The sequence below is a fragment of the Protopterus annectens genome, chromosome 3.part0 (assembly GCF_019279795.1).
Source record: "Protopterus annectens isolate FY-2018-M chromosome 3.part0, PAN1.0, whole genome shotgun sequence".
In the NCBI taxonomy this organism is placed as follows: Eukaryota; Metazoa; Chordata; order Ceratodontiformes; family Protopteridae; genus Protopterus; species Protopterus annectens.
The window spans coordinates 1,300,965,400-1,300,981,076 of record NC_056731.1 but is presented as its reverse complement, the minus strand read 5'-3'; the positions used below and the strand labels follow the sequence as shown (position 1 = coordinate 1,300,981,076).

At 38.0% G+C, this 15,677-nt stretch overlaps 1 long non-coding RNA gene across 1 annotated transcript; it reads left to right on the top strand.

Annotated features, from left to right (window-relative positions):
• Positions 1–3,652: 3,652 nt before the first annotated feature.
• Positions 3,653–4,261, top strand: LOC122797303. Its single transcript, XR_006364060.1, has 3 exons — positions 3,653–3,822; positions 3,937–3,987; positions 4,214–4,261. It is a non-coding gene; the product is annotated as an uncharacterized LOC122797303 (long non-coding RNA).
• The last annotated feature ends 11,416 nt before the right edge of the window (positions 4,262–15,677 follow it).

Here is a 15,677-nt window from a genome sequence, read left to right as displayed (position 1 = left end):
AAGCTTTAAATATAAAATTGTAGTAACAAGCTGCTATTGTCAGAACATTACGGATACTGGAGATATTTGTAGAAATCCAACCAATAAAACTACAGTTATAAGTCTGTGCAAAATACCTGTAAACATCACTAAGCAGGTATTTATACAAGCATTTTCATAACTTTTACACAGTTACTCTGATCAAAAATTAATGAGAGCTATCTCCTACATGCCTTTGAACCCATAGACAGTCATGATATATAAACATTGTCCACTTATTTTACAGGCTGAGTTTACTCCTGGTTCAATGCCTTCCTTCTTATCAAACTACTGTTGTGTTGTCCTATAGAAAATGGAGGAATACACAAACATCTGACACCTAAATTCTATGGGCCCTCATGCTCCACACAGCTGCCAGATAGCATCAAGTTTTACAATGTAGAACATATGGGTAGTCATTCAAACCTGCTTTGGTCTTGTGTTACACAAGTTAATACATAATTTAATAATACCATGCATTTTTTAAAGCAGAACTGATTGAGGGATGTCTGTATGAGATTTTATTTGCACATACACAGGTAGACTGTATAATACTCTCAAAGTATTATGGATAATGGAGAAATGCGTAGTCATCAGTGGCCAGGCACTAAAAGCATCAGTGAAATGATGAACTTATATGTTGGAAAACAGAAACATCTAAAATGTTTAATAGTATGTACATGATAAACCATATTAAACAAATAATCCCCATGGGAATTAAACCCATAATTACAGGGAGAACAGAGACCTTGTTTTCCTGATTCTCCAGCTAAGCTAATTGTCAGAACAGCTAGATAATGGGTATAAAAGCCATATGTCTGACATATGGGTCATAGCTATAGCTCTCATTTCCTTAGGAATGTATAGGTTTACTTAGGATTGTGACACTTATTGCAGGCATACACCATCTGTCTCTGCATCATGACCCTGCATTGAAGAACCTCAGTGTTGTTCTGATGCAGGTCATCATAGAGTTTGGGGAACCTGAACTCCAGTCCTGTAGATCCTGTACTTTGTCAATGCTCCCTTGTAATCTGGTTCCAGATGTTGATCATTGTGAAGTTCTGTGGTCTGACTATCATATGATGCCCCAATCCAGCATAGATGGTCAGCATCTGTGTGGTCTGTTCCTCGATCCAGTTGGGTGCCCATACACATCAAAGCCTCCTGGAAGTAGTTAGCTTGATGATAATGTTGAGAAGGTCAACATATCAGAGTTCAATAAATTGCTTTATGAGGTCCATTCAGTTCATAAATAGCAATGATCTGATCTGTAAATGTAACAAAACCTCAATTTAAAAAGGGTGCTTATGGGATGGGATGATATCGGGTCATTGGAAGATAATGGACATGTGCAACATACAGTCCTATTTAATGAAACCTGCTGGGTATTTGCACAGAGCACCTTCTCGGTTTAATGAACTATTGATTATTGTGCTGAATTTGAGAATTTACACACGCCTACACAAATGTGATTCTAAAACCTTGAGTTTTAATGAACCTCATTAAATATGTATGGCATAAATAGGTTCATAGGGTCATAGGTTCATAAGAGATTGCTAGTCAAATGGCAAAAGAGTCTTTACAAGCCTAGCCAAGAATACCTAGGATATGACAATATATCTTATTCTCAGATATGGGATTGTGGGTAGTATCATGGTAGTGGGTCTCTGGGTGTTGCAGCACTGAGTCATTTTTTAGACTGCCTTTGTCCATAAGGGACACCAGGAGTGAATTTACAGTTCCTCATCCATTTATCCAAATTCCTTTTGAAGAGAGTGAGGGCTAGGCTTTGTTTAATGAAGATGGGAAGTTTATTCCATAGGCTAGGTAGCCTTTGGGATATGTACCTGCATCTCTAGCAAGTTCTGTTGGACTCGCAAATAAGGTTCAGTTCCATGGAACATGTAACCCTTTTATAGTTTTTCTTGTGAATATGTAACATTTTCATCAGGGCTGAATCAGAGAAAATCTTGTAGGTCAGGTATGGCTGTGTGCACACAGCATGCCTTACATTCAGGAATACCTGGCTCGCAGGTACCTACAAAGGTAATTTTGCACCTGCTAGTACTGCTGTAGTGGGATATATTTCTCTCCTTATAGACCTATGCTGTCATTACTCTTTAGAAATCTAAGTGTATATAATTAGATTGATGCATTTAGGGAAATTGTGTGCAATATAAGAAATGTATGTGTGTAGGATTGACCTGTATGCATACAGGTGAGTACATCTCCATCACTACTGAGCAGTGCTTCCCCATATGCACTTGTACTGAGAAAAGTAAATAGCACAAGTTAACAGTACATAAGGATGCCCTAACAGATCTTCCATATGTATATTGTTGGTGACTCAGTAGGGTCTGTGGTATATGTAGGAAAACCTATGGATTCTGACATTATCCATATGTTGCTATAGAGTATGTCTTTGCAGTTATGTTATAAACTTGCCTTTGTATGTTATGGTTATTTATTCACTGATGTTTATTAAAATATGTCCTAGAAATATTGCCTCAATAAAACTATATCCTACTTTCTGTTTACCATGTACTGTCTGTGGTATGCTAAAGGAAATTGAGGCTTTCTGACATTTTCCATAAGTTACTTAATTGATAATGCACATATACTTTCTTCTAATGGGGATACCATTCACCGATCACTATTTATTTTGTTTATGCAAGCTGTTCATGTATCATTGTTCAGGTTAATATGGCTGTTTTTTACACAAGTTGTTTATTTAGGACTGAATTGCATTACAGCTATTGATAATACAGGATGTGTGTGACAGCAATGAAACATTTTTGTTTTAGATATATGTACTGAGTAGCATGTTAATCTGAACTGCAGTAGTGTGTGGAGAGTGTGGCCCAATGCTGTTGTGGTTGGACCTCCTCTGGTGTAATATCCACCACAGACAGCCTGAACAGATATCTCAAATTATGCTGTTGTTCCAAGCTTATGTAGTCACATATTGCTTTCATATCACATACGCTGTTTTATATGTCACAGTACTATATGGGACAGGACTACTTTATAGAATTTGGCAGTGTGCAGGGATGCAGAGAGGGTAAATTGTCATATCCTGTCAACCTAATCATCTTCATATGTGGATCACCACATTAATGTAACCATGTGCATATGACTGTCTTTCAGATGGCAAAGAGACCTATGGGGATCATTTTTTTTTGCCAGAGGAAAGCAAAATTATAATAGATGCTCTGCACCAACATGGACAGAGACTCCTTGGACAAGGAAGAAATACAGGAATGAATTGTGGATTAATTCACTAATATGATTAATGCTGCAGGATGTCACAACAGATCCCATGAGCCCTGTCATTAATGGTGTTGTAACATGATCCTTCATGCAGCCAACAGGGTATGCCATTATGATAGTTTGAGAGAGATGCCACCAGTGGTAACCCACCATTGACATCCCCAGATGAGACCACACAGTTTATTGCATCATTGCATACAGCCAGTGGGAAGCACCGCATACCTAGTGGAGGGATAGAAGTAGGTGTTCCAAGCACATGTGTTGTTACTTTGCATAGCACTGTTGCATATAGTTGACCTCAGTACAGATCGCTGTTGCATGCATATTCATATATTGTTATTTTTGTGTTGCAGCAGCAGAATTCAGTCGTGCACATGGGCCCATGTAGGGTGATGATGACCAATATAAGTGTAATGATATGTTGCTATACAACTTCAGGACATAAAAAACATTACAACCAACATGTGTAATGCTGTCTGAATACATTTGTTCAGGTCCATCCTATTCTGCACAACATCAGGGACACCACAGGTGAGTCTCTCCATATACTGTTACTGTGACCATTACCTGTTATTGCCTCTGCATCTTGTCATGCCAGTGGTTTACACTCTCATAATGATATTTTCTTGACATTGTAACCTACAGGTACATCTTCTGGGAACATGAGCTATGCATGGGCACCTACAGTCAGAACAGGTATCGTTCATCATCATGTTCATAGGCTGCAGCACTGTGTTGCATAACTCTGTTGTATGAAATTAATGTCACTGTTTTTCTATTCAGGGACTTTTGGCCAACAAGTGCACCATATGTCACATGAGTATTACCATGGACTGTTACTATGTTGTATATGTCATTATGCACCTATACCAGTACCTGCATACATGACTGTGTTTGTTTTTTTTGTATGTTTCCATTGCAGAATCCGCATTACAACAGACAAACTCTCCACATCAGGAGGTGTAACTGGTATGCTATTACCTATCTTTCATACATGTCATTGCTGTTACTCCTGTTGTTTGTCCTCCATTAATACTGTGTCCTTCTACCCCTACATAGGACAGCCATCATTGGCATCTCAGCCATGACCAACTAATATGTATACATTCCATCTACTGTGTGTTATCAATAATCCTGCATTTATGTCTTTGTTTCCCTACAACAATTGCATTTCAGACCTCGCCTCTGGTATTGGATTCCACTGAGGACATTCAGGTCTGTATAATTTTTGTTTTTCCTCACATATGCCATGTATGTTGCATATGTAACATAATTGTCAACTCCCTATATAGGTTTCGTGGGCCATACCTAGACAAAATCTCCTAGTAAGTCTTTCTTGTCTTTAACATTATAATGATATGTATTTGACATGTTTCAGTAATGCTATATCCAACATATGATATAAGCACATTTACCCAACCTGTGTCATCTGTCTCTTCTTTTAGCACATCCAGTGCCTTCATCTTCCATTAACCCATCCACTGATCCCAATGTGGGGTTTTATGTTTCTTACCATGATAGCATGGCCCCTGGCATACAGGACACAGATTTGGTGACAGTCATTGTGGATGAGGCTGTAGTCTCAGATGTGGAGGAAACTTGGATATACATTCTGCCAAAGTGAGGACATCAAAAGGACAGGATGAGGCCTGTGGACTACAGCCCCATGTTGAGTCTGCTGGTGATGTCCAAACTTCCAAACAACACAGAAATACTGCCCAGCACAGTAGACATACATGTATAGCTGGTGTGCATGGGCACTTATCAGAGGGTGTCCTCCTACTCCTACAGGCAAATGAATGTTGCCAGTGAGATCATGGATCTGGCATGTGCACTTGCTCAAGCCACAGATCATGTTGCACACCAGCTGGGTGTGCTGCATGAAGGACAGGACTGTAGATATAGAGGGATCCTGGTGACAATAGCTGCACAGAATGAAAGCATGTTATCTCTGGCATGGTCCATTGAATCCCTGGTTATGGGTGTACTACAGCAGTGCCGTAATACAAGCAGGACTCTGCGTCTTCATAGTGTGCTTAGCTGAGTCCCACATGCCAGGTCTCAGTAGACTATACTTTGCCTATTGGACATCAGTGTCTGTTGCAATGTATACACACACACACACACACACACCTGCTGCTGGCCAAACAGGTGTGGCCCAAGCAGTTTCTACCAGACTGTCAACTCACACCATGGTCCTTCTTACAATGTGTCTCCACATTCTTGCATCACACCATCAGTCTCCTCTGTGGAGCGACCTGGGTTGAATGTTTTCATACATGGTAGGGGCAACCAGGATGTCACTGTGAGCTGTCAGCACGGGCACCCTTGACTATGTTAGAATAACAATCACAGTTGATCCACTATGTCACATAGTGTCAGTCTCACCCTATGGTGATGATGATTGCTGTGCAGACCACTGATGATGTCATCTGTCTGTGGTTGTTGTGAAGTCTGATGCCACAGGGGTCTGAAATTTTTACTAATTATAGGAGAATCTGTTTAGTACGTGATACTTTATCCATACTTTACATTGATATATGTTTCTTGTGATACTGACAACAGTTCTACAGTATGCCGTGACTTGGTTTCCTGTTTGCAACATTTGAAAGTAGAGAGATAGGAAATGGATTCACAAATGTATGCCCATTGTTATCTACCATACACACGTGCACCATGAGTCTGTATGCATCCCTGTGTCACTTGTGGCCTAAGTTGATGGTCCATGTTATGATAGATTTGCCTATGTTCATACTGTTATATAGTAGAATTATCTTGCTATGTCTGATGGTTAACGTGTACATCTACAAAGTAATTTCCATTAGATGTAATCTGTGCTGCGGTGGTGGGGAAACACCTGAATATCAACATTTAAAGTGTGGACTTCTGTATGAGTGGCTTGTCATGAATCAAAGGTGGGTGTCAGATGCTGTCATGTCGCCTGGGTCTGGACTTGTGTTCACATCCTCTGTCACCCAAGCCTGTTTCTTCTGCCCCTTGTTCTCCTGCTCCTGCTCTGATAGCTGTTGAATGTCATCTTCAGACATCTGGGGTTCTTGCAGTAGTTCATCCACAACTGCAGCAGGAAGCCCACCATATTTTGTAGTGTGACACATGCAGTAGTCATCTGTGCTGCCTTTTCAGGTGTGTACTGCAGTGTACCCTTGGATGTGTCCAGACATCTGGCTTTCAGTTCACCAAAGACATGCTCTATGATATTTCATTTTGTCACATGTACTATACTGTAGGTCTCTTCTACAGGGATGGAAGGTTCTCTGCACAGGGTCATTAGCTGCAACTTGAGTGGATAACCACAGTCCCCTGTTGTGTGGAGGAGAAACACATATGTTGTCATCATGGAAAATGCTGACAGGGATGTATTTAGTTACATACCAAATGTGCTCCTGTGCTTACCTAGCAGTAGTGCTCCTATGCTTACCTAGCAGTAGTCCCTCAGGTATTTCACATTGCTGGAAGTCAGCCCTAAGACCACTTTCCCAACATATGCCAGCATCATGGACAACTCCCAGTGTGTGTTGCCATGATATTTGTTATGCTGCCATCTGCTGCACATATCACCTGGAAGCTCACTGATTACTGCCTCTTTCTATTAATGTATTGGCTACCCATTTCTACTGACGTATTTTTCTGTTTCAAGGTCTTACTAGGGATGTGGGTGCAATTTATTGTACCAAGAACATGAGGGAAGTTTGTGATGTTATAGAAATGGTGCATGGCAGTTCACCACTCCATGGGTGCAGATGGAAAGTATAGCTGTTCATCTACCTTGGTGCACATTGCTGACAGGAATTGTGCAAGGATACAACTGGCAGCTGTCTCTGACATTCCTGCAGCATCTACCACGTGTTGGAATGTATTAGATGCCAGTACACCTAGGCTGAAACAGACTTTTGTTTTGTGAGGTATAGGGTTGCCTCACAATGTCCACACATGTTGCACTCAACTTTTAACAGCTGTCTGTCTAAGTGATACCTATCAATAATTTCTTGATCTGAGAGTTGTCTTAGCTGTAGCCTGGCTTTCTGTCTAGTTGGCTTCTTCCTAGGATGCACAGTCAGATTCCTCCATCGCTTGCAGGACAATCTCCTGTTGCAGTTCATTTACTGCAGGTAGCATTTTTATGGTATTATTATGGATTTGATAGGATTCTGTGAGAATAGTTTCCTTTCCTTGCATTGTAGAATGGCATTCATAAGGACATTGGAAATGGAGGCAGTGCTGTATTTTGTTGTATTTAAATTGTGCTGGGCACATATGATGTGTTTTGGAATCCAGTGGATGTCTGTGGAATCTGTAATTATCCTACCCTGACTAAATAAGCACTCAGACCGCTTGCAGTGTGTCTCCTGAAATCACGTCCTCAGCTAGTACGCTGAAGTCTTCTTAGGTGTGCTGCACTGCCTGCAAATAACTTTTGTAATCCAACCCTAAAATATAACCTCCATAAGTTTTCAATGAAATACTATTCAAATTCCAACAGCTGTGTTTCAGTAGAAGTTCAGAAGAGCCAACAATTATCCAAGAACCACTGCCACATGTCCATGACATAAAAGTAAAAATTGTGGGTTGAATCAAAAATCATAACCTCCAAAAAAGGGACAAAAAATGTCTGCATATATGGGTGAAAATATTTCCCCTCATTGATGCACCACTCACCAGTAGCACAAGTGTTGAAAGTAAAAAATATTTTTGGTGAGGGCATGTTGAGTTAAACAGACAAGGAAGGTATTAAACTCAGACTGATAAAGCTCAATCCTATTTAACCAAAATTCTAGAGCCTGTAATCCTACCCAGTGAGGAATACTGGTATATACGGCAGCAACATCTAAATTTATCAAAGAATGAAAGAGACACTTTAAAGACTTTAAGTAAAGATAAAAACATTACTCATGCAGATAAGGGGTGTAGGAAAGTAGTATGGAATAATTTGGATTATAAAAATAAAGCACTGAGATATATTATGGGTGGAAGGTTTTATAATAAAAAGGTGATGGATCACACTAATAATTTTAAAAATGAGATAGAGGCCTTTTTAGAACTAGCCATGGAAGGTGTATTATACATAAGAAAGTAGTCCAGAAATTGAAAGTTTCTGCTCCCAAATATCAGCATTTATATCTATCTATATCTATATCTATCTATGTATACACACACACACACACACATATATATATATATATATATATATATATATATATATATATATATATATATATATATATAAAACCTAAAGTTTCACAGGGATTCACAACACCCCCAGGTAGGCCTTTTGTTTCTTGGGGGGGGGGGTCTTTCTCAGATCCTCTATCTCCAGCCAACAGGGTTCTAACTGGACATCATCTGTGAGCTGTGAGAATTGTGTACTATAATGTACTTGGGCTCTGATAAACTTCCATATGAGTTTTAAATACTATGAAAAAGGTATAGAGACAGTGTGCCCCTTTTGTGCTGCAAAGTATGCTTTATGTAACTTTACACCGATTGACAAAATATTGTCGATTAACAGCTCAAAGGATGAGTTGCAGTCTGCATTAACAAGAAATGAGAACTTTTGGATGAAATTGGGGGGTTATTTTATCCAGTATTAAATGAATACCTGTGATTTTGTTCAGGTGTACTCCTTTCAATTTCTTACATGGTTTGGATGATGTCACTATGCAGGAAGTTTTAAATGTGCACTTTGAATCTGAGGCTGTATATTATGCTGAAAAAGGCACAGTTTCTTCCATAACTCTTTTTGTTCACTTATCTGTTGTGAATTTTACAGATGCATGCTTGTTTAGAGTGAAATAAACTTTTCTAGATTCATAGTGGTTCTTTTCTGGAAAAAAAGCAGTACTGTTCTTTTACTTGGTGAACCTTTGGATGGAACTTGAACAACTGCAGGTTTGGGGAATTGACCATGGGTTGTTTGTGGAAGTAACTTATTTCCCCATCTGATATCTGCATGGTAGACTATCAATGAATAAGAAAATGTGCACACCAGTGCATTGTGGGTAATTTGACTTCCACTACCACACATTATTTCCACTTTTCTGTAAAATGTGATGCTGTGAGACTTCAAGTTGGTCACATACACAATAAATTAAATAAGTGCTGTACAATATCTGAACAGCATGTTAAAATATATGTAGTCAAAGTACAGAACTGGATACGAATTATGTATCACACATCCCTGTAACATAACTCTCACATCTTTTTGCAAACTTTTGTCTGGAAATAGACAAAGTTTGTCACATAATGGATATAGCATATGTCACTGAATGTAAAAAAACATTATTGACTATTCACCAATGAAGAAAATTGACAACCCTCAACACATTTAAAAATGACACACTCAACTAAAACATATAACAGTGCAAATTATTTGCAATAAACACCAGTTGTAACATAATAATGTGCTTGATTCTCAATTTTTCAAAAATTAAGATGGCAAAAACCTTTCCACCACATGAACGAGTAAGAATATGTAAAAACCCATACCAGTATAAGCTGAAAGTGTTACCTTCAATAACAAGTTATAAACCAACAACCATATACAGCATATAATATAACATATTCAGTACAAGAATACTGCTGCCCTAGGGAGTAGGGATCTATGTTCATCCATCAAACATAAAAAGCATCTTTTCAAATGGACTGCAATATCAGAGGTGGTATATATAACTAGCAAAGAATCCCCACCAGAAGGAGTTTCATTAAATAACATTTTCAACATAATACCATTCAGTAATTGTTCCATTCAATACCTACACAATGGCCCGAGGAGAAGTACACAAAAAATGACTATCAGTTAGGTTGCGTCATCAGAGTGTAAATGAACATAGGATGGACAATGCAGACTAACTTATCACACTATGATATGCGATAAAATATGTCTTCATTACTTTGTCTGCTACGAATTACAAGTATAACTTAAATAAGTAGAAAAGTGATGGCAAAAGCATACACATTTACATATGAAATCTCTTTTGGAGGTATACATCAGTTACATTGGCAGAAACACACATGCAACTCATACCTGTCTGCACCTGTTATCTCTTCCAGACAGCATGTTGCCTGCACCTGATAGGAGACATAAGACAATGCAAGTGTTGCAACAAGTCAGAGATATGTGACTGATGCATACCTCTCATCGTGGAAACATCAAAAATCTGGACAAAGGACCATGAAAAGTAGGGTCTATGTTAAATGTTTGAACATCCAAAATGTTGAACATTACATGGTCGAGACCAAATGTTTGAAATTTGGATGTTCAAACATAAAAAAAAGAAAACACAGAAAAAAAGACTTTAACAGTGTAGCAGGGGGGCAAGCCCCCCTGCACCCCCACACCCCCCTACTTAAATATACCAACTCCGAGACCGCACTTCAGTGCATTAAAGGGAAATTCTCCCTATCTTCGCCGTACAGTGCCATTGAAAGTCTATCTTTGAGCACTCAAAATTTCGAACATTTGGTCCCGACCATGTAACGTTCGAAATTTTGAGCGTTCGGAGATTTGACAGGTACCTTAAAAATAGGTACAAATCTATGTGTTGATTAACATAAAATTTGCATGCATAATTATGTAACCCCACCCACTCCAGTGGAATTGTGGGATACCAACTTTTAAACACAGACTGAAGAACAGACAAATATTAGCATGAAACAAAATAAACAGAATAGTGTTTTATTTATATTAATATTTGAACTTGTATCAGACTTTAAACTTGTGCAAACTACAAAACTAAAATATAATTTACTTTTATAAAAACAAAATTAACTGCTTCAGCCTTCTACAGCCAGAAAATAAATGAGCTGGATTTGCACAGAGGAAATCAGCAGATAGGCAGATTTACAAACTGAGCAATTTTTGGAAATGTGATCAGTTCTTCCAAAGCATAGAAGTGTAGCAATTGATTGAATTCAAATATAACTGTAATACGATAGGGTATACAGATTTAGCTAACACTAGGAATACATTCAATATGATTTCTACAAAGATCATCATTATGAAACAATATTTTCTATGGAAATATTTAAGCAATCTATTGCAGAACTATCCATACAAAACATTACCTTTGAAATATTTGCATTTAGACCCCTGTACTAACATTGCCTTTAACTGTTTTTTTTTTAAATTATACTATTCTCACTTTGTCTAATTTTCTGGGATACATTTCTACAAGATTTAGTTAACATTTTAGAAAATGTTTTTTTTCCATTAGTGGTAAAGATTAAAGGAAAGTCTCAGTAGTTTGGTTTACAGGTCTCTAAATGAATATGAGGTATATTTAAATATAAACTTACTTTGCAAAGTTGCACAACAACTCTCATATAAAAGTTTAAAAGTCAGACATTTACACAAATATTGTCTCCTGTATTAAATGGTAACCATTTTTTAAATGTATACTAATGATTCTTCACTTTGAAGGGAGAAGATGAACCGTAGGATTTTGTTTTGGTGACTTGGTATGTGGGTTTTGTCGTAAATGTAGGGCATTTAATGGTAGGCAATATTCTAATCTTAGCAAAAGAGTATTATAGTTTGCCAGGACCTCCAAAAATCAGTCATTCTCCATGGCCTACTGATCGGTGCCATATCTAGAGTTTTTGCCACCTAGTGCTGTCTTTGAGTTTGTTGCCCCTCTCCTCTCATAAAATCATGGCCAAATGGGGCCACCCATACACAGCCTTCCTCCCTGCAGCCATTCCAGTGCCCCAATACTTGGCTGTTTCTCCCCATTTACCATAAACACTGTAATGCACTTACTGTTTTATGCTTTACTTCTACAATGATTATTTGGATTTTACTTAAAACTTTTATTTTACATTTTATAGCACAAACACTAATAGACATCTGTTAAACAAAGCAATACAGTCTCACAATGAAAATAGACTTAGCATTAAAATGTGCCTACCCTTGAAACTCACATTCATTGAAACAGCATTGAAACCCACATTCAAAGAAAATGCATCGGGCCAGTAGCAGATAAAGATTACCTTTGGGTTATTTTCAAATTATAGGGCCATTATACACATTATTTAGGACCATGCAAACATGCATGTGTTCTTTGATACACCTTCCTGATTGTATTAAATTATATTCCTTGTATAATACAGCAGACTTGTTTGAGTGCATTTTAAATGTATTGTTTTGAACATTTTTCCAGCAAGCAATGAAACAAAATATATGAACCAATAATGAAAAACTGCCCAATTCAGATCATTCCCATCATACAACTCTACTCAAACTTCTGTCATTACAATCCACCAATATTAGTAAATATGCACAATCTCTGCAGAAATAAGTCATCTAAATAATTCCACATTGAATAAATCTGTAACTAAAGAAGAGGTTGCTGCTAGCGAATGACTTTATATTTAATTGTTTCATCTACTAATAAAGTGCCTGTTGCCCTTCAAAAATAAATTGCCTATGTTACATTAAAAAAATGATAAGCTAGTAATATTGCAATAGGGAATGGATGGCAAACTGATAACAGGTTCATAGTTACTAGGTATCTCTCCCAAAGGAGGACAGTCTCAGGACTGCAGCATCCACCCCCTTTAAAAGTACAATACAGTATATTATCAGCAATCCACCTACATACTGTGGGAGTAGAATCCACAGCCTTCTGTATTAAAAGCAAGTATACTTTCTGTTGTGCTACGAACAATGGAAACAAACTTGGCATAAGCAGCACTAAACTTCTCTTTCCCTGAAGACCTTTGCAGCACAAGACATCTGGAAAAAGCCAACATGTATTGTGTGTGTGTGTGTGTGTGTGTGTGTGTGTGTGGGGGTGTCAAAAGAAGATGAACCTTAAGATTTTGTTTTTGGTGACTTTCAGTATGTGGGTTTTGTCATAAATGTAGGGCATTTAATGGTAGGCAATATTCTAATCTTAGCAAAAGAATATTATAGTTTTCCAGGACCTCAAAAAATTAGTCATTCTCCATGGCCTACTGATCAGTGTCATAGCTAGAGGTTTGTGCCACCTGGTGCTGTCTTTGAGTTTGATGCCCCTCTCCTCTCATAAAATCATGGCCAAATGGGGCCACCCATACACAGCCTTCCTCCCTGCAGCCATTCCAGTGCCCCATTACTTGGCTGTTTCTTCCCATTTACCATAAACACTGTAATGTGCTTACTGTTTTATGCTTTACTTATACAATGATTATTTGGATTTTACTTAAAACTTTTATTTTACATTTTATAGCACAAACACTAATAGACATCTGTTAAACAAAGCAATACAGTCTCATAACGAAAACAGACTTAGCATTAAAACTTCTCTACCCTTGAAACTCACATTCTTTGAAACAGCATTGAAACCCTCATTCAAAGAAAATGCATCTGGCCAGTGGCAGATAAAGATTACCATCGGGTTATTTTCAAATCATAGGGCCCTTATACACATTATTTAGGACCATGCAAACATGCATATGTTCTTTGATACACCTTCCTGATTGTATTAAATTATATTCCTTGTATAATACAGCAGACTTGTTAGAGCACATTTTAAATTTATTGTTTTGAACATTTTTCCAGCAAGCAATGAAACAAAATGTATGAACCAATAATGAAAAAAACTGCCCAATTCAGAGCATTTTCATCATAAACCTCTACTCAAAATTCTGTCATTACAATCCACCAATATCAGTAAATATGCACAATCTCTGCAGAAGTAAGTCATCTAAATAATTCCACATTGAAGAGATCTGTAACTAATGAAGAGGTTGCTGCAAGCGAATGACTTTATATTTCATTGTTTCATCTACAAATAAAGTGCCTGTTGCCTTTCAAAAATAAATTGCCTATGTTACATTAAAAAAATGATAAGCTAGTAATATTGCAATAGGGAATGGATGGCAAACTGATAACAGGTTCATAGTTACTAGGTATCTCTCCCAAAGGAGGACATTCTCAGGACTACAGATTCCACCCTCTTTAAAAGTACAATACAATATATTACCAGCAATCCACCTACATACTGTGGGAGTAGAATCTAAAGCCTTCTGTATTAAAAGCAAGTGCACTTCCTGTTGTGCTACTAACAATGGAAGCAAACCTGTCATAAGCAGCACTAAACTTCTCTTTCCCTGAAGAACTTACAAAAGCAATCTGGAAAAAGCCAACATGTATTGTGTGTGTGTGTGTGTGTGTGTGTGTGTGTGTGTGTGTGTGTGTGTGTGTGTGTGTGTGTGTGTGTGTGTGTGTGTGTGTGTGGAGGGGGCAAAGGCCCAAAACCAGGGAGTGAGACACATTTTAAAGATTGCTTGTATAATCTTAGAAAGTTGCCAGAATAAAATATTTTGGTGTTACCATGTGTTTCCTGAAAGATAGGAAGACTGAAACTTAAATGGCTATAATTATTTAGTAAATTTAGTCCTCACTGATTTGCCAGAAAACCATAAATTTTAATAGAAACATGGACCAAAAGAATGAGCTATCAACCAAACATTCCAGATACTCTGTCAAACTTAGGACAGTTGAGAGTTATGGACTTAACTCCTTGAATCACAAGTGGTGGTATAGGTAGGGAATTCAGGCTCTTGCTCCTTGTACCCAAGGTACAGAGATTGAGCCTGGGTAACCCTAACCACCAGTTATACCTAGCTGGGCATTAATGTAGCAATTACATAACAGACATGTTCTTAACAGTTAAAAGTAACCATCAATACATGCAACAATTCCAACACTAAAATTTAACTATTCAACTACACATAAGAATAATCCATTGCAATTGTGAGCAGAGCAGGAAGACAAAATGTCTGAACTAGAAAGAATGGAACAGTCCCATTCTTAACACTTTTACTTGTTTTCCTTACCAAGAGGAGCGGGGGAATACTGCTGCTGCTGCAGACCTGCAGTCAACACACGCACGCTACTTTTACATTGCTGCTGCCCATAAACTGAACAGAGTACAGTGAGTCAGTCAGTTACACCCCTTGATTCCTCAGCTAAGTTCTGACAGGCTGGCAGGCTGCTCACGAAGCTGACGTCATCGCACACACCTCTGCACGTGATGATGTCAGCAGAAAATTGCCGAAAAAAAAAAACTAAAAACAAAAACAGTAAGTTCAGGAATAAAGGGGGTCACTCAGGAATTTGTGGAACCCTATTATTGGACCTCAAATCTGGTAAATGCCAAGAAATTCAGTACAGTTGACAGGTATGGACTGATGCAGTAGTGAATCTAACTCAGCAAAACACTCGCACAGTTATGTACTGCACTATGTCAATTCTTTCTGTTGTTATAACAGCTTTGAATTTATTAACAAGGTAATGAGTCCAGAACTGCTGCTATATGGAATCCAGGAAACATACATAGTAGGCTGTTAGGTTTGTGTGCTTCTAATTAATAATAGGCATCTGT